This window comes from Delphinus delphis, chromosome 2, assembly GCF_949987515.2.
Source record: "Delphinus delphis chromosome 2, mDelDel1.2, whole genome shotgun sequence".
NCBI classification, from domain to species: Eukaryota; Metazoa; Chordata; class Mammalia; order Artiodactyla; family Delphinidae; genus Delphinus; species Delphinus delphis.
The window spans coordinates 76,982,821-77,004,748 of NC_082684.1; the positions used below are offsets into that span (position 1 = coordinate 76,982,821).

General features: G+C 37.7%; 1 long non-coding RNA gene and 2 other non-coding genes across 4 annotated transcripts; all 3 read left to right on the plus strand.

Moving 5' to 3' along the window:
* Positions 1-103: 103 nt before the first annotated feature.
* On the plus strand, positions 104-13,298 carry LOC132419639 (uncharacterized). 2 transcript variants are annotated; one of them, XR_009518219.1, is made up of 6 exons: positions 104-503; positions 2,769-2,829; positions 6,625-6,800; positions 9,940-10,017; positions 11,346-11,410; positions 12,720-13,298. It is a non-coding gene; the product is annotated as an uncharacterized lncRNA (long non-coding RNA). The 2 variants fall into 2 exon arrangements; XR_009518218.1 differs by having other exon boundaries at positions 454-519.
* Positions 10,490-10,566, plus strand: LOC132421477 (small nucleolar RNA SNORD126). The gene has a single exon (XR_009518721.1). It is a non-coding gene; the product is annotated as a small nucleolar RNA SNORD126 (small nucleolar RNA).
* Positions 12,278-12,425, plus strand: LOC132421462 (small nucleolar RNA SNORA79). Its single transcript, XR_009518708.1, has one exon. It is a non-coding gene; the product is annotated as a small nucleolar RNA SNORA79 (small nucleolar RNA).
* Positions 13,299-21,928: the final 8,630 nt, after the last annotated feature.

Below are 21,928 nucleotides of genomic sequence, written 5' to 3' on the forward strand. Positions count from 1 at the left end.
CTCCGCAGTATTTGCATGTCGCAATGTGGTGCGGGAAGTCACCATAACCGACAAATGTACTTAGATTTGGGAGCCTTATAAATGTGGCTTGAGCCTGGTTTTCGGTGTAGGGCGGCGGGAAGCTCATCGATGGGGCCACGAGCTGAGTGCGTTCAGTCACTCCGTCCCATGTCCCTTGGGAAGGTCTGAGACTAGGGCCAAAAAGCGGCCCTAACAGGGCTCTCCCTGAGTTTCGGGGAGGTGAGTTCCCAGAGAATGGGGCTCCGCGCGAGGGCAGACTGGGCAGGAGATGCCATTGACCCCGCCCTTGCGGATGGGGTTTGGCGGATGCCTCCTTAGCCGGAGCTTGGAACAGACTCACGGCCAGCGAAGTGAGTTCAATGGCTGAGGTGAGGTACCCTGTATGGGGGCCTCATAACCCAATTCAGACTACTCTCCCCCCCGTCCTCTTTTAGGCTGTGGAAGCTACAGAGAATGCTAATGAACTCGGAAGATCTGGTCAAGTGAGTATTAGAAAAGGTGGGTACCACCACCCCGCTGGGAGCATATCCCTGAAGCTCTGTCTCACACCCTCTGAATTAAAAACTGAGAGCCTGCATTTTTAACAAGAACAACCAGTGTATTGGTGATTTTCATGTAGATTATAGATATTTATTCATTACTTCAGCATATTTATTGGACACTTTGGTGGGTTCTGGGGATATGGTAGTTTAGCCAATATAGACATGGTTCATGTCTTCATGGACCTTAGAGTCTAGTTGGGGACAGACATTAATCAAGTAATTACACAACCAAAAGTACAGCAGCAACAAGCGCTATAAGAAATACACAGTACTAAGGGAAGTTCTAATGGGAGAACAAACTGGGGAACTCATCACTAAGTAAATGACAGGAGTTGAGCTGTATCAGAAGAATCAGTCAGTAAAGAGGAGAGACACGGAGTGGCTGGAGCAATGAAAGCGGGAAGTGTGGTGTGAGACGAGCTGGAGAGGCAGCCAGGGCCCACAGCAAGCCAGGCTTTCCAGGTCAAGGCTAGAATTGTGATTTGTTCTAATACGGATGTGTGTGTGTGTGTGTGTGTGTGTGTGTGTGTGTGTGTGTGTGTGAGAGAGAACTACAGATGGATTAAGGACTGACATTCAAAAATAAACTTGAAAACTCTTAGGTAGAAAATACACGTAAAAGACATAGAGGACAGACTTGTGGTTGCCAAGGGGAAGAGAGGTGGGGGAGGGAAGGATTGGGAGTTTGCCATTAACAGAAGCAAACTAATATATATATAGGATGGATAAACAACAAGGTCCAATGGGAACATTATATTCAATATCCTGTGATAAACCATAATGGTAAAGAACATGAAAAAATATGTATCTATAACTGAGTCACTTTGCTGTACAGCAGAAATTAACACAACGTTGTAAATCAACTATACTTCAGTAAAATTTAAAGAAAATACACATAAATATCTTTTAGACCTTGAGAGAAGGGACGGGTTTCTAAAGACACAAAGTCATTGAGTATGAGAGAAAATATTGATAAATTTAATTATATTAAAATTGAGAAATTTTGTTCACCAAAGAAGAAAATAATTTTTTCTCATTATTTGCATTAAATTTTGTTCACCAAAGAAGAAAATAAATTTTTCTCATTATTTGCATGTGGTTTGATTATGGATAAAAAATCCAGAAGAAACTGGGGAATCAATTTTTTAACTCAATAAGGAAGCTTAGCAAGGCTGCTAGAAAGTAACATGTAAGAGTAAATTTTATCTTTATAAAAGAGCTTCAAACAAGGAGAAACAGAATTTTTAGGAAAGATACCACTTATAATAACATAAAAGCATATCAAGTACTTAGGAATAAATCTAACAAAATATAAGTGTTCAACAAATATTTGTTGGATTGGATGGGATTGGTTAATCTGTTTCTGAGATATGTCAAAGCCTGTTGCATCTGACTTAATTATGGCACAAACAAGTTAGACTGGTGTAAAAGGCATTAATTTGGAAATAGGAAGACAATAAAAATCAGTTTATTAAAAATAGTTAATACTGAGTAGAACTTTCTTTGTGGACTAGACATTGAGCTAAGTGCTCTCTACATACATAACCTCATTTAATCTTTATAATGATAATAGCTAGAATTTATTTAGTGCTTACTATGCTATGAGCTTCACATATATTATTTAATTCTCACAACAACCTTACAGGGTAGGTATTATTACTATCTCCATTTTACAGTTGAGGAAATTGAACTTTAGAAAAATGTAAATAATTTATTCAAGGTCACACAGTGTATTGGTTTGTTAGGGCTGCCATAACTAAGAAGTACAGACTGGGTTGCTCAAGCAGCAAACATTTATTTTCTCAAAATTCTGAAGGCTGTAAGTCCAAGATAAAGGTGTTGGCAGTGTGGGTTTCTTTCTTTTTTTTAATTAATTAATTAATTATTGGCTGCGTTGGGTCTTCGTTGCTGCGCACGGGCTTTTCTCTAGTTGTGGTGAGCGGGGAGGGGGGTACTCTCCGTTGCGGTGCGCGGGCGGTGCTTTCTCTTGTTGCAGAGCACGGGCTCTAGGTGTGTGGGCTTCAGTAGTTGTGGCTCGCGGGCTCTAGAGTGCAGAGCTCAGTAGTGGTGCACGGGCTTTGTTGCTCCACGGCATTTAGGATCTTCACCCGTGTCCTCTGCATTGGCAGGCGGATTCTCAACCACTGCGACAGCAGGGAAGACCCAGTGTGGCTTTCTTATAAATCCTTTCTCCTTGGATTGCAGGTGGATGTCTTCTTCCAGTATCTTTCCTGCTAAGCCTGTTAACTTGAATATTACGCTGATGGTAAGTTCTAACTTGAGTAGATCTAGACTGTTTATAATGAAACCTGTCACCTTGCATAAATTAACCATGTTGAGGTCACAAAGGATACGAAATTATCCCAAAGGAATGAAAATTGTTTGCAGTAGGTCCAACTGAACAAGAACGTATGTAAATAGCTCGAATTAGTCCATGTTTGCTTGTGCTAAGTATATTAAAAGGAAACTTGATTTAAAAAGTTTAATCTAAAAACAGTGCAAGTAGCATCATTGGTCCTTAAAGAGACAAGTAGGTGAAGTGGGGGGGGGAGGCTTGCATCATTTCAGCACCTTTTAAGGTAAAGAAGGAGGGAATCATCATTAGCCAATCAGGCTCTGAGGCCACTTCTCAAAGCTACTTCCTGTCTCTCCACCTTCTCTCTTTCCTTTTAGTGGTGGGCTGGTGAGTGTGCACTTAATTTTGCTTCCTAATTGTTTTGAATTTCTCTTCCATTTGAGCCATTGTATCCTGGTGGCAGGCCTTTATTTCAAGCCAGCCTTGGAGTGTGGGTAAGCTACAGGCGATTAATTTTGGCTGTGTGGAGATTGGAGGAAGGAAGTGAAATGATCTGCCTGGCTTGTTTCCACGTGGGCCTCTGCTGGACTGGGTCTGCCTTCCTTCTCCGAAACAGGGTGACCTAGGAACAGTAGACTCTGCTTCATGTACATAGTGTTTCTGCAAAATGCCTGGATTCATTTTGCTTGGAGGAAAATGTACTGTTATTATCTCAGTGCTGTTTTGACTTCTGTCTCCCTTAGTGAGAGGGTAGATCTTGGGAGGAGGAGTTCAGACTAGTCAGTTTTAATTCTCCTGTATCTTCGGGGCCCAGGTTCTTACTGGGTTTGTGGGAGCTGCAGTGGATGTTGTCTTTGCCCTGGTCTTTGTTCAGAGCAGTTCGGCTTTCTTAGTGGGACTAGGCTGCAAACTCTGAAGTCAGATGATTTTAATGAGCTCTAAAAGGGGCTCCCAATTTTAATGTTGGCACTGTGCCCTAAAAAACTTAGGATATACTGAAAAAGATGAGGGGCCTTAGTGTAGTGCAAGCCTAAATCAAATTCCAGCACCACAATTTACTCCTCCAGTGATCTTGGGTGAGTCATTGAACTATTCTTAGGCTTAGCTTTTTAAAAAATAAATAATTAATTAATTAATGACTGCGTTGGGTCTTCATTGCTGCGCACGGTCTTTCTCTAGTTGTGGCAAGCAGGGACTACTCTTTGATGCGGTGCGCAGGCTGCTCATTGCAGTGGCTTCTCTTGTTGCCGAGCACGGGCTCTAGTCCTGTGAGCTTCAGTAGTTGTAGCACTCAGGCTCAGTAGTTGTGGCTTACAGGCTCTAGAGCGCAGGCTCAGTAGTTGTGGCGCGCCGGCTTAGTTGCTCCGCAGCATGTGGGATCTTCCTCCACCAGAGCTCGAACCCATATAACTTGCATTAGCAGGCGGGTTCTTAACCACTGCGCCACCAGGGAAGTCCCAAGCTTAGCTTTTGAAGATCAAAGTATACAAAGTCCAAACACTAGTCCATGTGACATACCTTCTAGAAGTAGGCAATAAATTTATTGTGGATATTATTTTTCTCATAAAAAGTTTGCCTAGTGACTTTGAGTGACATACATTAGTCTGAATATAATGTATGTGTTATCCTTACAGGTAGAAGGTATGAGAGAGACATAAACTAGTGCATGGAATGTGGTAATAGCCAGGTGTAGATCCCCCATAATCCTTATAATTCTCAAGCTTTACTGTTAAATTTATGTTATTTGGATAGGTAATACATTCACATTGCTCAAAATTCAAAAGGGATCATAGTGTACATAATGAAGTCTCCTAAGCCTGATTCCCCTCCTCGGTAAGTGTTAATAAGTTCTTGTGTATCCTTCCTGAGATATTTTATGCATACATAAGCAAATATATGTAGATACCCCTCTTCTATACATACTCTACCATGTATCTTACTTTTCCCACTTAGGGTTTCCAAGTGAGAAAATATAGAAGGTCCACATTCTTTAACATGGTTACATAGAAATCTATGTATGTACATACCATAGTTTATTTAACCTTTGTTGGTGTACATTTAGGTGGTTTACAATCTTGTTATTCCCTTCAAAATGAAAAACCTTGTACATAAGTCATTTGTCAACATGTGACATTTCAGTTGTTTTTGATATATTCTTGTTTATAAGGACTCTAAATATGCAGTACTTCCTATTATTTTGTGCACATAGTGATGACTAGAAACCAACACCCTAAATATCTTGATTGAACAATAAAGGATTTTCTATCAAAACCAAAACCATGCTGATGGCCTTTATGTGACTATATCCTTGCCCACTTCAGTTTAAGTAAGGGATGGTTTATTTTGTTGTGAACACATATTTAATGTTGAGAAGGAATGACAGTGTGAATCAGAGAAGCCACATGGTCTTCGTATTCACAAGTGCAGAAGGAGCATGCTTGCCATGTTTACTTGGCAAAATACGGGCTGGATATCTTTCTGAAATTATGGTGTTGAGTGAGTAAACTCATATTTTAGCATTAAGTTAGGAAAAACGGAAATGTTTTGGGGGCTGTAAACATGCAAAATAAAAGAGGAAGCCTTTGTGAATTCCTCCAAGCCTATTTTAAAAGTCTTAAAAGGCCCAGATCATGTCTTGTGAAACATCTAGTTTTCCAGTTAGGAGGTTTTGCTGATTGGGAGAAAAATTAGTTTTCAATGGAAGTATGCTTTTGTTGTTATGGAGTAATTTTATTTAGAATACATTGGAGTCTTCATTGCTAAGTAAAGAATGAAAGGAAGGGGAAAGCAAACTTTTTTTTTTTCTTAAAAGACACAAATCTTGGATTTGGAAGGGCATTTATGAGTATATGAGTGACTTTCCTGGCTTCAAGATTATTGTGAAAGTGTGAAATTTTAGGCAGAATATTTGCATTCTTATTAGCTAGTTGATCTTGGACACTTAGTAGAAACAACATACTAAATATTTAACTACATGCCAGCTACTGTGCAAAGTATTTTATATTTATTTTATGTCATTTAATCTTCACAACAGTTCTAAGAGGTAGGTGGTATTTGTCCTTATTTTATGGAAAGGGAATCTGAGACTTAGAGAAGTTGCGTAACTTGCCCCAGGTCACAGCAAATATATGGGGGAGCTAGGATTCAAATCCACTTCTGTCCAACTTCAAAATCCATTATCTTAACCACTAAGCTAAGTTGCCTGCCATTTATTTAAACCTTGCTTGTATACCTATAAAATGGAGATGACGTAGTACTTGCAAAATGAGGTACTATGTGGACATATATGGACAGTGCTTTATAAATTCTAAGATAGGCAAAGTATTATGAAATAGATAAAACATGAAGTTAACAGAGTAGGTTTTGTTGCCTTTTCATATTGATTTTAAATCATTCCTTATTGCTGTTTTGACCCAAAGCCCTCAGGTACTATATTTTTATTTCATTTTTATTTTGCTCCACCAGCAGTGGGACTAGGATTGGGTGAAATGGTGGTCTCTTGGGATGAGCTGTATGATAAGTCAGTGTTTCTGATCTCACCACTTTCATTTCATATGTGCTCTGAGTGGATTCCTCCTGCACTACGAGGTTAAAACAATCGGTATTCTTGGCTAAAATAACTGACAGTGAATTGGAAATAAAATGTGGGTGTCTGTTCTGATAGTACAGCGTTACAGAGCTGTCTCTAGAAGAGGACGGTGCCAAGCAACCAATTTAGCTTTTACTTCCTATACAAAGTTTTGTGTTGTTTTCCTTCTGCTTCAGGTTGGAGATGGAATCCACTGAGGAAGGAAGGCCTAGGTCTTCAGCACCGTGTCTGCCAGCCCAGAAGCAACAGTGTGAAAGCCTCTGTAACATCTGCTGCAGACCCCTAAAAATCAAGGGGGATTGGATTTGGACATCCTCAGTAGGAATGGTTAAATGCTGATGGGATCATAAACGTAAGTACTTGAACTTTGACCAAGATATGATGCCTTAAAGTGCTCTCTGTTTCACGTGTGTATGTGCCTTTTCTATCTAAAAAAGATATGTTCGTCGAGTTACAATTGTATCCCATAGTGTGAGATACACAGTAGGCACTGAGTAAGTTGGAATGGAACTGAGTAAAATTGAGTGATAACATAACCTTAAAATAGAAGCATCAGCTGATTCAGTATTAGCAATTTGTGGTTTGTTATCAGGCCTCATGAAGCATCTGTTCACATGTAAAATGTACCTTTTGCCTGTGAGCACCAGTCCTTTGAAGAACTTATTGCCACAGGAAACAAAATGAGCAGGTCATTGATTGTTTTTATTTACAGAATAAAATTTACAGAATGTTTACTTTAGCTCCCTAAACAACTCAGTAAATATACAATGGCCTTCAGGTGGTAGAATAACACTTGCTGAAGCGTGACTAGAATCCTGCAGGGAGCATCACACATTGGGAAAGGCATCATATATCATCAGGATTTATGTGCTAGGCTTTGTGCTACGTGCCAAGGACACAAAGACCAGGCCCTTTGCAATCTGGGTTTTGTTTGTGAGATGAGACAAATAGAGAAGTTACACTTTTAAATCTATAATTATTTTCGTGTAAGAAGTACTTGGACACGGACTTTTGAGGTTAGACAATGTTGAAACTCCCACAATAAGAAATGGTGAAATCTCGCAATAAGTCTTGCTTCCTATGTTCCCTTAGTTAATTTCTCATGCTGCTGATCTCCAATACATTTTGAATAATTAAAGCACCATTCAAGTATAGGACAAGAAGGAGTAAAATAACACTTTGATTATATCTCTGAGCTACTTAAAACACCTCATTTTCTTTCTGACCTATTGAGCCAGTATGCCATTCTTAATACGTTCTAAAGCAAACCATCTTTTGTAGCTCTGCTTCTTATTTCACGTAGGAAGTGGCATTGTGAAGTGAAAATATGGAGTTGTGACAGAATTGGGTTTAAATCCTAGCTCTTAATAGCTAGATGGACTTTTGAAATTTATTTAACTTCTCTGAGCCTCAAATTTCCTTGTAAATATGAGAAAAACTTTTGTTGTAAAGTTTGAAATGGTTTCAGTAGTTCTTGACAGATTGTAGGAATATTTAAGAACGATAGCTACTACTTCCTTTCTGTCAGCTTATTTTAGTCTTACCCACCCTTTAAGGCACTGCTGTCCAACACAACTTTCTGTGATGATGAAAATATTCTATATGTGTACTATCCAGTTTGGTAGCGATCAGCCACGTGAGGCTATCGAACAATCAAAATGTGACTGAAGAATTTAATTTTTAGTTTAATTTAAATTTAGGCTGTACGTGGTGTTAACCTATTGGACAGTGCAATTTCTCTTTTATTGAGATATAATTGATGTATTACATTATATTAGTTTCAGGTGTTCAACATAATAATTCAGTATGTGTATATACTATAAAATGATTACCACAGTAATTCTAGTTAAGATCCATCACCACACCTAGTTACAAATTTTTCTTCTTGTGTTGAGAACTTTTGAGATTGCTCTCTTAGCAACTCTCATATATATATAATAAATATTATTCTAAGTGCAATTTTGAGGCTCATTCAAGACCTACCTTTTTTTTTCATGAAGGCTTCCTTGACCAATGATTCTTCTTAACATTACTTGGTTCTCTCTCCCACTTATTTTGTACTTACCATACACATTAATTTTCATGAGTGTTGTCTTTCTAGCTAGATTGTATTTGAGATTGTGGAGTTTTAAATTTCCCCATTGCTGCATGAAAAGGAACATGATAAAAATATAACTGTGTAACGTGTAGTTAATAATTTTAAATGATCATTAAATGTAATACAATTTTCTAGTTAGTAATTAGGTGAAGAGTAGGGAATAGTATGAAGGTTGCTTACGGTGATGAGCTTTGTGTCTAGTCTGTTTCACTCATCATTTTAGGTGATGAGCTTTGTGTCCAGTCTGTTTCACCTAAAAGTTCAGGTTACACTCAAGCTCTGGAAGAACAAATTAAAGCCTCTTTCTTACAGTGCCATCTTGTGGCCGATTTGTGCTCCAAAGAATGCTAATTCAAATTTGCTGTGTCAAGGGAAGGTTTTCTTTAGTTTATTCTGATAAAACTTTAACAGAAGTAGAGGTTAAATATAATTGACACTGGCTCAAATGAAATTGAAACATGCTTTGAAAAAAAAGCTGACTATTTTACGTTGACTTCTCATTTATTTGACTCTTAGGAGTTCTTAGCTCCTTCCTTTTTTTTTGAAAGGATTTTGTGAATTTAGTGACTGTGGTTATCCTGTGGTGGTTACAAGTGTTTTCTGCCATCACATACCCTGTGAACTTGGAGAGATTGGCAGTAACCCATGCCATTTATCCCATGGCTGCCAAGCTGTTTGCAGCCAGCACACGGCTCCTTCTTTTTTGCATACCTATTCTTTTGTTAGACTGTTGAGTTTTATAACCTTTCAGAGGTTGGTTAGATTTATCGCACAGTTTTACCCAAACTTTTAAATTTATACAAATGGCGGAGCTTGTACAGAAGTCCTGCCCTAGTCTGATACTGAGTTTGGGCATTTGATGACATCCTCCAAGTAGATGGGTCAATTTATACTGCTGAATGGAGATTCAAATAAAGAATGAACAGTTTTCTTTGAGGTTAATTTTCCTTGAGGCTATATGGGTGTGACTTGGTGTGGAGTAGGCTGGTGTGCATTCAAGTTTTATAGTCAGAGCATTTGCATATTTTTTAAAGATTTATTTATTTAATTTATTTATTTTTGGCTGCGTTGGGTCTTTGTTGCTGTGCACGGGCTTTCTCTAGTTGCGGCGAGTGGGGGCTACTCTTCGTTGAGGTGCACAGGCTTCTCATTGCAGTGGCTTCTCTTGTTGCGGAGCACGGGCTCTAGGCACCCAGGCTTCAGTAGTTGCGGCACGTGGGCTCAGTAGTTGTGGCGCACAGGCTTAGTTGCTCCGTGGCATGTGGGATCTTCCTGGACCAGGGCTCAAACCTGTGTCCCCTGCATTGGCAGGCAGATTCTTAACCACTGTGCCACTTTCTTAACCAGGGAAGCCCCTGCATGTTTTAAAATTTATTAATTTTTTATTTTCCAGAGATGATGCCAGATAGTTGATAAATCCTATAGCTCAACTTGATTCCTAGATACAAGCTGGATTCATTTGATACCACAGGTAAGTATAAAAGAAAACCTTCATTTTTACCTTGTTTGAATTTCTAATCACCTAGCAATTTTGGGGGCTCAATTTTCTTTCTTTTTTTTTTAATATTTATTTATTTATTTTTGGGGCTGCATTGGGTCTTAGTTGTGGCACGTAGGATCTTTCACTGTGGTGCGTGACTTATCTCTAGTTGTGGTGCATGGGTTCCAGAGTACGTGGGTTCTGTAGTTGCTGCACACGGGCTTAGTTGCCCCGCGGCATGTGGGATCTTAGTTCCCCCACCCGGGATTGAACCTGCATCCCCTGCATTGGAAGGCAGATTCTTAACCACTGGACAACCAGGGAAGTCCCCAGGGGCTCAATTTCCTTAGTGGCTGAAATTTAGTGGTAGTCGAAGGGGCCTTAGTTCTAACCTTAACAGAGTTTCCCTGGTTTAGGGATGAGGAGCTGGTGGTGGTTTGTCCTTTACCAGTCAGTCATTTGCAGTTTGCCATGATGAAACGCATGTTAAGTTCATGTTTCAGCTGATCGCCCTGATTAAACACATGCTCTGAGCAGACTAAAGCTAGGGTAAGCACCTGGAATTGAATTCTGTGTCTTGAAATTTTTACTGGAATCTAGCCTGTGATGTTAGGTAATTCTTAAATCTTTGAATTATGAATTTGCTACTACAACATTTTGTTGTGCTTTGATCTTTTGTGATATCTCTTTGAGATAGACAGAACTTGGGTCTAGAATCCTTAATCTAATAATTCAAACAGTACAGAAAAAACACTGATAACTGGTATAATTCTATTAACTGCTTAACTTGACAGTATTAAACTAATCACTATTTTGTTAGTCTATATATAAGATTAAGAGAACCCCAGAGTTGGTTAAGTCAATTTTAAAATCAAGATAATAAAATGCAATACTATATAATCACTAAAAGTTATGATACTCGTTTTGTCTTTCTTGAAATGGAAGAGTATTCATGATACATTAATTTAAAAACAAGTTACAGAGCAATATGTATAAGCCTTTTCCTGCTTAAACATTTTTATATGCTTATGTTTACTTGAGAAGTCATTTGAAAGGATATACTCAAATACTAGGGATTATTGTCTTTAGAATTGGGTTGTATGGGTGATCTTGTTAACCAGTATTTTCTGACTTTATGATATTCATGTGTAATTTAAAGTTATTTAAAGCAACCCAGATGGGACAGGCTCATATTCTTGTACCTGCAAGTTTCAGCACAGAATGGGGTTACATATGAGGGTGAAATATAGGAAATACGAATAATTCAAAGTAACATCACTTGAAATAATTTTTTTAGCTTTTGGCTGTGTCTTTTGCAGAAATGAAACTTCAGGAGACTAGGTTGGAGTCTCACTTCTTTCCCAGCCTGGAACTCTTGGGAGCTGTAAGTCCTGGATATACAATAGATAATAATAGCATTTTTGTTTTATGGTAAGGCTTATGTTGAAATTGAGAAATTTGACATACATATGAATCTGTGAGAACTCAGCTTAGTGACTTCATGGCTAGCTGCTAAGGTGCTACAAATTTCATTTTTAAAAAGTCAACTAAAGATGTTGAGAGGTAGCTTAGCATAGTAGTTATACATGGCTTCTGGAGTCAGACTGTGTTCAAACCCATTCTGTATCACTTAAGCAGCTATGTAACCTTGGCAAGTTTCTTAACATCTCAGAGTCTTAGGGTCTTTATATCTTAGAAGGTGATAATTATAGTACCTGACTCAAAGGAATAATACTTAACTTGGAAGATTAAATTAGATAATAAATGTGTGGGGCTTAGAACATTGTTAACATGTGGTAAATGCTCAATAGATGTTAGCTATTTTATCATCAGAGTCCATGTTTATCTTAGACTGTACTACCTGGCAATTTCTGACATCTGCCTAAGAGGTTATCAGAAATTCTTTGTTTTTATTGCTTATGGCATCTTTCTGCCAGTTGGTCTATCCCTCATCATCTTTACCCCTAGCACACAAAGCCTAATTTAGTTCCAGAATTAGGCAAACTATGGTAATAAGGTCTATAGTGTATATCCCTATATAACTGTTCAAATAACATTTTCTTAATTAATCTTGTTTTTGGCACTGATTTATTTATCATCTAATTCCTCTTTTTGTCTATCTAGCTGGTCCAGTTGATACTTAATGGTTCTAGTTCTTGACTGACTTTTTAAAAAGTTAGATGTAGTGATTATAGTGATGTTTCTTAAAACATTTATTAAAATGTTTATTAAAATGAATAGAGATAATATTTGACGGCTGTTCCTCTCACTGCTTAGAGCCTTAAGTAGTGGGATTTTAGTCTGTCATATATCTAAGCTGACTTGTCTTCACTCAGGGCACCATGAGGATGGGTTGGCTGTCCGTTAGTGCCATCTGATTTTTGCGGAGTCAAACAATTGCAAAGCAGGTGGTGATTCTAGGTTAAGAAAATATACCTGTGATTAAAAAAAAACCCACTAATTTTAAAACATGAGGATCTAATGTATAGAGAACGTTTTGATTGCAATTGCTTTTGAATAGCACTGATCTAGGGCTATGAAAGAAAGAGCTCTAGTCAGTTGATTCTGGGAGTTATTGTAACATTATACTCTGAAGTCATTCATGTATAAATTTTAAATGGTTTACTCAGTTTTCTATTGAGTAGTTATTCACACATTTCAGGGAAGTATTAAAAATATCTTCTTCTTTGCAGCATGAAGGTAGATGATTCTTCAAATTAAAGACGGACACTGACTTTTCTCACCGGAAATGGTTTATAGAATCAACTTTCAAAAATGTAAGAGGCAGCAAAAAAACAGAGTAAAATATTTTCTTCTATTATTCTTTGATTGTTTGCTAGATTGTAAACTCCATGAAAGCAGGATAACTTGCTTATCTGTAATGCCTGGCCCAGAATAGATACTCAAAAAATATTTGAAGTTAATTAAAATCTCCATAGAATTTTGTATTTTTTAATCCCTGGAAAATAACAACCATTTTAATGGCATTTCAGCAAGACATTTACATGGAATAACTGGGACTTAAATTTTGACTCTGATGTATAAACTATCTGGATACCAATGAGTCTACTTAATATCTGATTATGATGCTTGATCCTTTAAGAGGCAATGAAGAATGGCTGCCAAAACAAACTGTGTATGTGAGGAATAGATATATAAAAGCTTACTAATATTTAGTAGGATATCTTTTATTATGTACATTTCATTGGAAATTTTTCATTGATTTAAACTGCACATACCACTCAGGTATGATTAAAAAGTCCTTGTTTGTTTGTTTGTTTGTTTGTTTTTGGCGGTACCGGGCCTCTCACTGTTGTGGCCTCTCCCGTTGTGGAGCACAGGCACCGGATGCACAGGCTCAGCGGCCATGGCCCACGGGCCCAGCCGCTCCGCGGCATGTGGGATCCTCCTGGACCGGGGCACGAACCCATGTCCCCCGCATAGGCAGGCGGACTCCCAACCACTGCGCCACCAGGGAAGCCCTGTTTGGTTTTTTTTGCTTTATATTTAATGTTGAAATATTCTCAATTGTTTTGGCTAAATTATACTTTACAGATTTTTTTGCTCTATATTCCTTATTTACATCCATGAGGGTATATTTAACATGCAAGGGGTACAAAATATACATCCAAATATTGGAAGTTTGGTATACTTCACTGTGTTTTGGAATGAAATTTAATACTTGTGCTTATGCCAGAATCACACAAATGGTATGCAACTATAATAACTTCTGTTAGAATATGAAACCTATTCTTTAGATTCTTCTATTAAAACAAATATAAGTATCAAATTAGTTTTAGACTAGATGATGCTGACAGATTCAAAGATAATAAGGGGGGAAGAATATTATCTCTGAAGCTCTTAGAGAAACATGGTGCATAAATAATATAGCCAATATGTACTTAAAATATCTGAATAAGATCAAAATCAAACTTCATGGTAAAAATACCATTTTGAAAGGTAAAGTAACCTGCAGTTAAATGGTATAAGTGATATGTAAGCACAAATTGTGCTTTCAGAGTTTATCCAGGCTTCTTAGGAAGAATGGATTAAAGATCTATAAATGAAAAGCAAAACTTTAAACCTGTAGAAAAGCAAAGACTATGACACTGGAGTACACCTAAAGCACAAAAAGGAAAGATCGATAAATTTGTATACACTAAAATTCAAACTTATATTTGCACATCAGGTAACTGACAAAGTCTCCATTTAAATCAAGAAAATGATCAAAGGATATGAATGGACAATTCATAGATGAGGATCCCTGAGTAGTAATTCACATGAAAAGATGCTTTACCTAACTATTAATAAAAGATTTCCACATTGAAACAACACTGAGATACCATTTCACTGCCATCAGATGGGCAAAAATGAAAACAAAACAACCTTGACACTTAAACATGTTGCCGAGGCTGGAGTAGTGGGCTCTCATCTTTGCTGGTGGCAGTGAAATTTATGTTATTACTTTAGAGAATGGTTTGGCAACATCTAGTTTATTGGAAGATGCTTATACCTGCTCTTTGAGTATTTTATAAGAATTCTTGACATGTGTATTCAAGGAGGCATGTACAGAAAGTTCATTGCAGTAGTATTTTTAATTGTAAAAGCCTGGAACTAATATCCATTAGAAGAATGAATGAATAAATTGTGGTTTGTAGCATTTGGCTATTAAAATGAATTAATACAAGGTATGTGTATTAGCTTTACATCTCAAAAACAATGAATTAAAATTATGGCCAACTGATATTTGTTGTGTGAGAAGATTTAGTAGTTTTAGAACATGCAAGACATTCACAGAAAGATAGACAAGATGAAAAGGCACAGAGCTATGTACCAGATGAAGGAACAAGATAAAACCCCAGGAAAACAAGTAAATGAAGTGGAGATAGGCAACCTTCCAGAAAAAGAATTCAGAATAATGATAGTGAAGGTGATCCAGGACCTCGGAAACAGAATGGAGGCAAAGATAGAGAAGATGCAAGAAATGTGTAACAAAGATCTAGAAGAATTAAAGAACAAACAAACAGAGATGAACAACACAATGACTGAAATGAAAAATACACTAGAAGGAATTAATAGCAGAATAACTGAGGCAGAAGAACAGATAAGTGACCTGGAAGACAGAAAGGTGGAATTCACTGCTGCAGAACAGAATAAAGAAAAAAGAATGAAAAGAAATGAAGACAGCCTAAGAGACCTCTGGGACAACATTAAATGCAAAAACATTTGCATTATAGGGGTTCCAGAATGAGAAGAGAGAGAGAAAGGACCCAAGAAAATATTTGAAGAGATTATAGTCAAAAATTTCCCTAACATGGGAAAGGAAATAGCCACCCAAGTCCAGGAAGCACAGAGAGTCCCATACAGGATAAACCCAAGGAGACACACACCGAGACACATAGTAATCAAACTGGCAAAAATTAAAGACAAAGAAAAATTATTGAAAGCAGCAAGGGAAAAATGACAAGTAACATACAAGAGAACTCCCATAAAGTTAACAGCTGATTTCTCAGCAGAAACTCTACAAGCCAGAAGGGAGTGGCATGATATACTTAAAGTGATGAAAGGGAAGAACCTACAACCAAGCTTACTCTACCCAGCAGGGATCTCATTCAGATTTGATGGAGAAATCAAAAGCTTTACAGACAAGCAAAAGCTAAGAGAATTCAGCACCACCAAACCAGCTCTTCAACAAATGCTAAAGGAATTTCTCTAAGTGGGAAACACAAGAGAAGAAAAGGACCTACAAAAACAAACCCAAAACAATTAAGAAAATGGTCATAGGAACACACATATCAATAATTACCTTAAAAAGGAATGGATTAAATGCTCCAACCAAAAGACACAGGCTTGCTGAATGAATACAAAAACAAGACCCATATATATGCTGTCTACAAGAGACCAACATCAGACCTAGGGACACATAAAGACTGAAACTGAGGGGATGGAAAAAGATATTCCATGCAAATGGAAATCAAAAGAAAGCAGGAGTAGCAATACTCATATCAGATAAAATAGACTTTAAAATAAAGAATGTTACAAGAGACAGGAAGAACATTACATAATGATCAAGGGATCAATCCAAGAAAAAGATATAACAATTATAAATATATATGCACCCAACATAGGAGCACCTCAATATATAAGGCAACTGCTAATAGCTATAAAAGAGGAAATCGACAGTAACACAATAATAGTGGGGGACTTTAACACCTCACTTACACCAATGGACAGATCATCCAGACAAAATTAATAAGGGAACACAAACTTTAAATGACACAATAGACAAGATAGGTTTCATCGAAATTTATAGGACATTCCATCCAAAAACAGCAGATTACACTTTCTTCTCAAGTGCGCATGGAACATTCTCCATGATAGATCACATCTTGGGTCACAAATCAAGCCTTAGTGAATTTAAGAAAATTGAAATCATATCACGCATCTTTTCTGGCCACAACGCTATGAGATTAGAAATCAATTACAAGGAAAAATACGTAAAAAACATGAACACATGGAGACTAAGCAATATGTTACTAAATAACCAAGAGATCACTGAAGAAATCAAAGAGGAAATCAAAATATACCTAGAGACAAATGACAACAAAAACATGACAATCAAAAACCTATGGGATGTGGCAAAAGCAGTTCTAAGAGGGAAGTTTATAGCTACCTCAAGAAACAAGAAAAATCTACCTCAAGAAACAAGAAAAATCTCAAACAAACAATCTAACCTTACACCTAAAGGAACTAGAGAAAGAAGAACAAACAAAACCCAAAGTTAGCAGAAGGAAAGGAATCATAAAGATCAGACCAGAAATAAAAACAAAGAAAACAATAGCAAGGATCAATAAAACTAAAAGCTTGTTCTTTGAGAAGATAAACAAAATTGATAAACCATTAGCTAGACTCATCAAGAAAAAGAGGGAGAGGACTCAAATCAATAAAATTAGAAATGAAAAAGGTGAAGTTACAATGGACACTGCAGAAATACAAAGTATCCTAAGAGACCACTACAAGCAACCCTATGCCAATAAAATGGACAACTTGGAAGAAATGGACAAATTCTTAGAAACGTATAACCTTCCAAGACTGAACCAGGAAGAAACAGAAAATATGAACAGACGAATCACAAGTAATGAAATTGAAACTGTGATTTAAAATCTTCCAACAAACAAAAGTCCAGGACAAGATGGCTTCACGGGTGAATTCTATCAAACACTTAGAGAAGAGCTAACACCCATCCTTCTCAAACTCTTCCAAAATGCTGCAGAGGAAGGAACACTCCCAAACTCATTCTATGAGACCACCATCACCCTGATACCAAAACCAGAGAAAGATACTACAAAAAAGAAAATTACAGACCAATATCACTGATGAATATAGATGCAAAAATTCTCAACAAAATATTAGCAAATAGAATCCAACAGCACATTAAAAGGATCATACACCATGATCAAGTGGGATTTATCCCAGGGATTCAAGGATTCTTCAATATATGCAAATCAATCAATGTGATACACCATATTAACAATTTGAAGAATAAAAATGATATGGTCATCTCAATAGATGCAGAAAAAGCTTTTGACAAAATTCAACACCCATTTATGGTAAAAACTCTCCAGAAAGTGGGCATAGAGGGAACTTACCTCAACATAATAAAGGCCATGTACAGCAAACCCACAGCAAACATCATTCTCAATGGTGAAAACCTGAAAGCATTTCCTCTAAGATCAGGAACAAGACAAGGATGTCCACTCTTGCCACTATTATTCAACATAGTTTTGGAAGTCCTAGCCACGGCAATCAGAGAAGAAAAAGAAATAAAAGGAATACAAATTGGGAAAGAAGAAGTAAAACTGTCACTGTTTGCAGATGACATGATACTATACATACAGAATCCTAAAGATGCCACCAGAAAACTACTAGAGCTAGTCAACGAATTTGGTAAAGTTGCAGGTTACAAAATTAATGCACAGAAATCTCTTGCATTCCTATACACTAATGATGAAAAATATGAAAGAGAAATTAAGGAAGCACTCCCATTTACCATTGCAACAAAAAGAATAAAATACCTAGGAATAAACCTACCTAGGGAGACAAAAGACCTGTATGCAGAAAACTATAAGACACAGATGAAAGAAATTAAGGATGATACCAACAGATGGAGAGATATACCATGTTCTTGGATTGGAAGAATCAATGTTGTGAAAATGACTATAGTACTCAAAGCAATTTACAGATTCAATGCAATCCATATCAAATTACCAATGGCATTTTTTATGGACCTAGAACAAAAAATCTTAAAATTTGTATGGAGACACAAAAGACCCTGAATAGCCAAAGCAGGGAAAAAAACAGAGCTGGAGGAATCAGACTCCCTGACTTCAGAATATACTGCAAAGCTACAGTAATCAAGAGAATATGGTACTGGCACAAAAACAGAAATATAGATCAATGGAACAAGACAGAAAGCCCAGAGATAAACCCATGCACCTATGGTCAACTAATATGAAAAGGAGGCAAGGATATATAATGGAGAAAAGACAGTCTCTTCACTAAGTGGTGCTGGGAAAACTGGATAGCTACATGTAAAAGAATGAAATTAGAACATTCCCTAACACCATACACAAAAATAAACTCAAAATGGATTAGAGACCTAAATGTAAGACCAGGCACTGTAAAACTCTTAGAGGAAAGCCTAGGAAGAACACTCTGACATAAATCACAGCAAGATCTTTTTTGATCCACCTCCTAGAGTAATGGAAATACAAACAAAAATAAACAAATGGGACATAATGAAACTTCAAAGCTTTTGCACAGCAAAGGAAACTATAAACAAGACGAAAAGACAACCCTCAAAATGGGAGAAAATATTTGCAAACGAATCAACAAAGGATTAATCTCCAAAATATATAAACAGCTCATGCAGCTCAATATTAAAAAAAACAAACAACCCAGTGCAAAAATGGGCAGAAGAACTAAATAGACATTTCTCCAAAGAAGACATACAGATGGCCAAGAAGCACAGGAAAAGCTGCTCCACATCACTAATTATCAGAGAAATGCAAATCAAAACTACAATGAGGTATCACCTCACACTGGTTAGAATGGGCATCATCAGAAAATCTACAAACAACAAATGCTGGAGAGGGTGTGGAGGAAAGCGAACCCTCCTGCACTGTTGGTGGGAATGTAAATTGATACAGCCACTATGGAGAACAGTATGGAGGTTCCTTAAAAAACTAAAAATAGAATTACCATATGACCCAGCAATCCCACTACTGGGCATATACCCAGAGAAAACCATAATTCAAAAAGACATATGCACCCCAATGTTCATTGCAGCACTATTTACAATAGCCAGGTCATGGAAGGAACCTAAATGCCCATCGACAGATGAATGGATAAAGAAGTTGTGGTACATATATACAATGGAATATTACTCAGACATAAAAAGGAACAAAATTGGGTCATTTGTAGAGACGTGGATGGATCTAGAGACTGTCATACAGAGTGAAGTAAGTCAGAAAGAGAAAAACAAATATCGTATATTAACGCATATTTGTGGAACCTAGAAAAGTGGTACAGATGAACCCGTTTGCTGGGCAGAAATAGAGACACAGATGCAGAGAACAAATGTATGGACACCAAGGGAGGGAAGTGGGGAGTGGGGGTGGTGGTGTGATGAACTGGGCGGTTGGGATTGACATGTATACACTGATGTGTATAAAATGGATGACTAATAAGAACCTGCTGCATAAAAAAATAAATAAAATAAAATTCAAATAAAAAGTAAAGAGGTGAAGAGGGAAGTGCCCATCATATAGAGGGTGGGTCAGTCCCGAAAATACAGGAAAAGGAGTGTCACAAGCAAATGGCACCTGTGCCTAGTCTGGCACTCTTCAAGTGGGGGCACCTTGTCTGTTCGATTTTAAGTATCTTCAATCCACTGGCCATGTTATTCCTATGATTAGTGTTATGGCATCAGGGTATCATCAGTGCCTTTTGTCACTGAACAGTTTAATAATTCCCTACATGCCTCCCACAACATTTCACAATTCTGTGCTTCTTATTAAAATGTGATAGGGAGACAATAGACTGGTCAGCTTGAAATAAATAGTCTACACGGCAGTTACGGTGTTCACTGGAGATTCTGAGATGTAAGTTTACCCATGTGAGAAAGAGCCACTCTCCATGGGGCTCTGAATACACAAGCTGACAAAAAGAAAAAAAGAATATGCACAACCAAGTTTGATGTGCATACATATATTAAAAGTATAAAAGCATGCATGAGAATGATAAACACCAAAATCTGGCTAGTTTACCTCTGAAGAGGTAAGAGGAAAGTGGATTGAGGTGTACACAGGGGTACACTGTATCTGTAATTTGTTACCTCATTAAAAATATCAAATGTGAGAAAGTTTTGGGTTTACTAAAGCTGAGTGGTGGTCATTCTCCATACATTTTTGATAAGCTTGATATTTAATAATAAAAACCAATATTTTAAAGAGCTCTTTTTGGTCGATGGGTCTCTGTATCCCAGCCTTGATTGATTTCAGTGGTCTCATCCCCAGGAGCACCTTAGAAATGAGCCATTGAAGGTTTTGTCTGTCATGAGAGAACAGGACACGTGTTTTGCTGAAAGCCTGCTTTCAGTTTTAAGGTTTGTTGAATTCGTTGGCAAAATAACCACTTGTTTCACATAAATAAACAGCTTTAATCAATTCTTTAATGAAAGGTGATTAAACTTAATTTTAATATACAGTCATTAGAAGGAAAGGAATAAGAATATTAGAGAAACATAACAGGATATACATCACCGAATTGTGCCGACACCTACTTCCAGATCCAAACAGCAGCTGGAAAGTCCCAAGTGACAGCAATCTGGGGCCCCAATTGGGAAGGGTCCCGGATGGTGCATCCACCCCACAGGTGAGACTTCAGATTGGAGTTCTGGGGGCTTCCGTTTATAATTCCTGGCCTCAAACTGATATCATCAGTTTGTGTGCAAAAATGCAGTTCTGGATTCAACAATGCTGTTGGTTTCACCATGTGAGTCACAAGATGTTCCAGAATGTGGGGGACTGGCCAGGTCCCCAGGACTCCAGAAATTCCAAGACCCACTCCCTTTGTTATTGTAAGCACCGCTTGACTTGCTAGCAGCAATTGTTAGGTGTGCAAGCAGGCACGCAGTCCAGGCAGGGTCACAGGTCGAGCAGAGGCCTGCTTCTGCCTCAAGCCTGAACAAGACTACTTTACTAGTTTTGCCAACAACATGCCACCAAGAAACAGGTCAATTCCTGGTGTTCCAGTCTACTGGGATATTAAGACTTTGTAGCCACCCCCCTTTTCTCCTATCTGGCAAAACAGGTTCTCTCCCCCCGTCCCAAAATGTGTGTGGGGTGTGTGTGTGTGTGTGTGTGTGTTTTAATTCATACAGTCTTTTAGCTAAATGGGTTGGAAATTGGAAACAGAGAGAAAATGGTGTGGGTAACACTGAGGTTTGGGGAATCAGTATCACTGGGGAATCGATATTGATGAAGAAGCAGGAAGGGATCATACTGCAGCACAAAGGTAACTTGGCTAGAATCATAAAGTTAGGTACTGGTAGAATTTGAATGCTTTGTGTTTATAACTTGAAATGAGATTATACCCTTTTATTGTACTTTAAGTAGTATTTCTACATTTGGCATAGTTAAAACCAGAAAATGCACAAAAGGCTCAGATAACCAGAACATGTTAAGGATTACATGGTTTACACATGAACCCCTAATTTTCTTCAAACCTATTTTGTACCACTAGAATTGAGTTTCTATTCTAAACTGTCAGATGTTTTAGGAAAAGTATACAAAGGCCAAGATGACCCTGATTACTATGAACTAGTTGCAAATAGACAAAA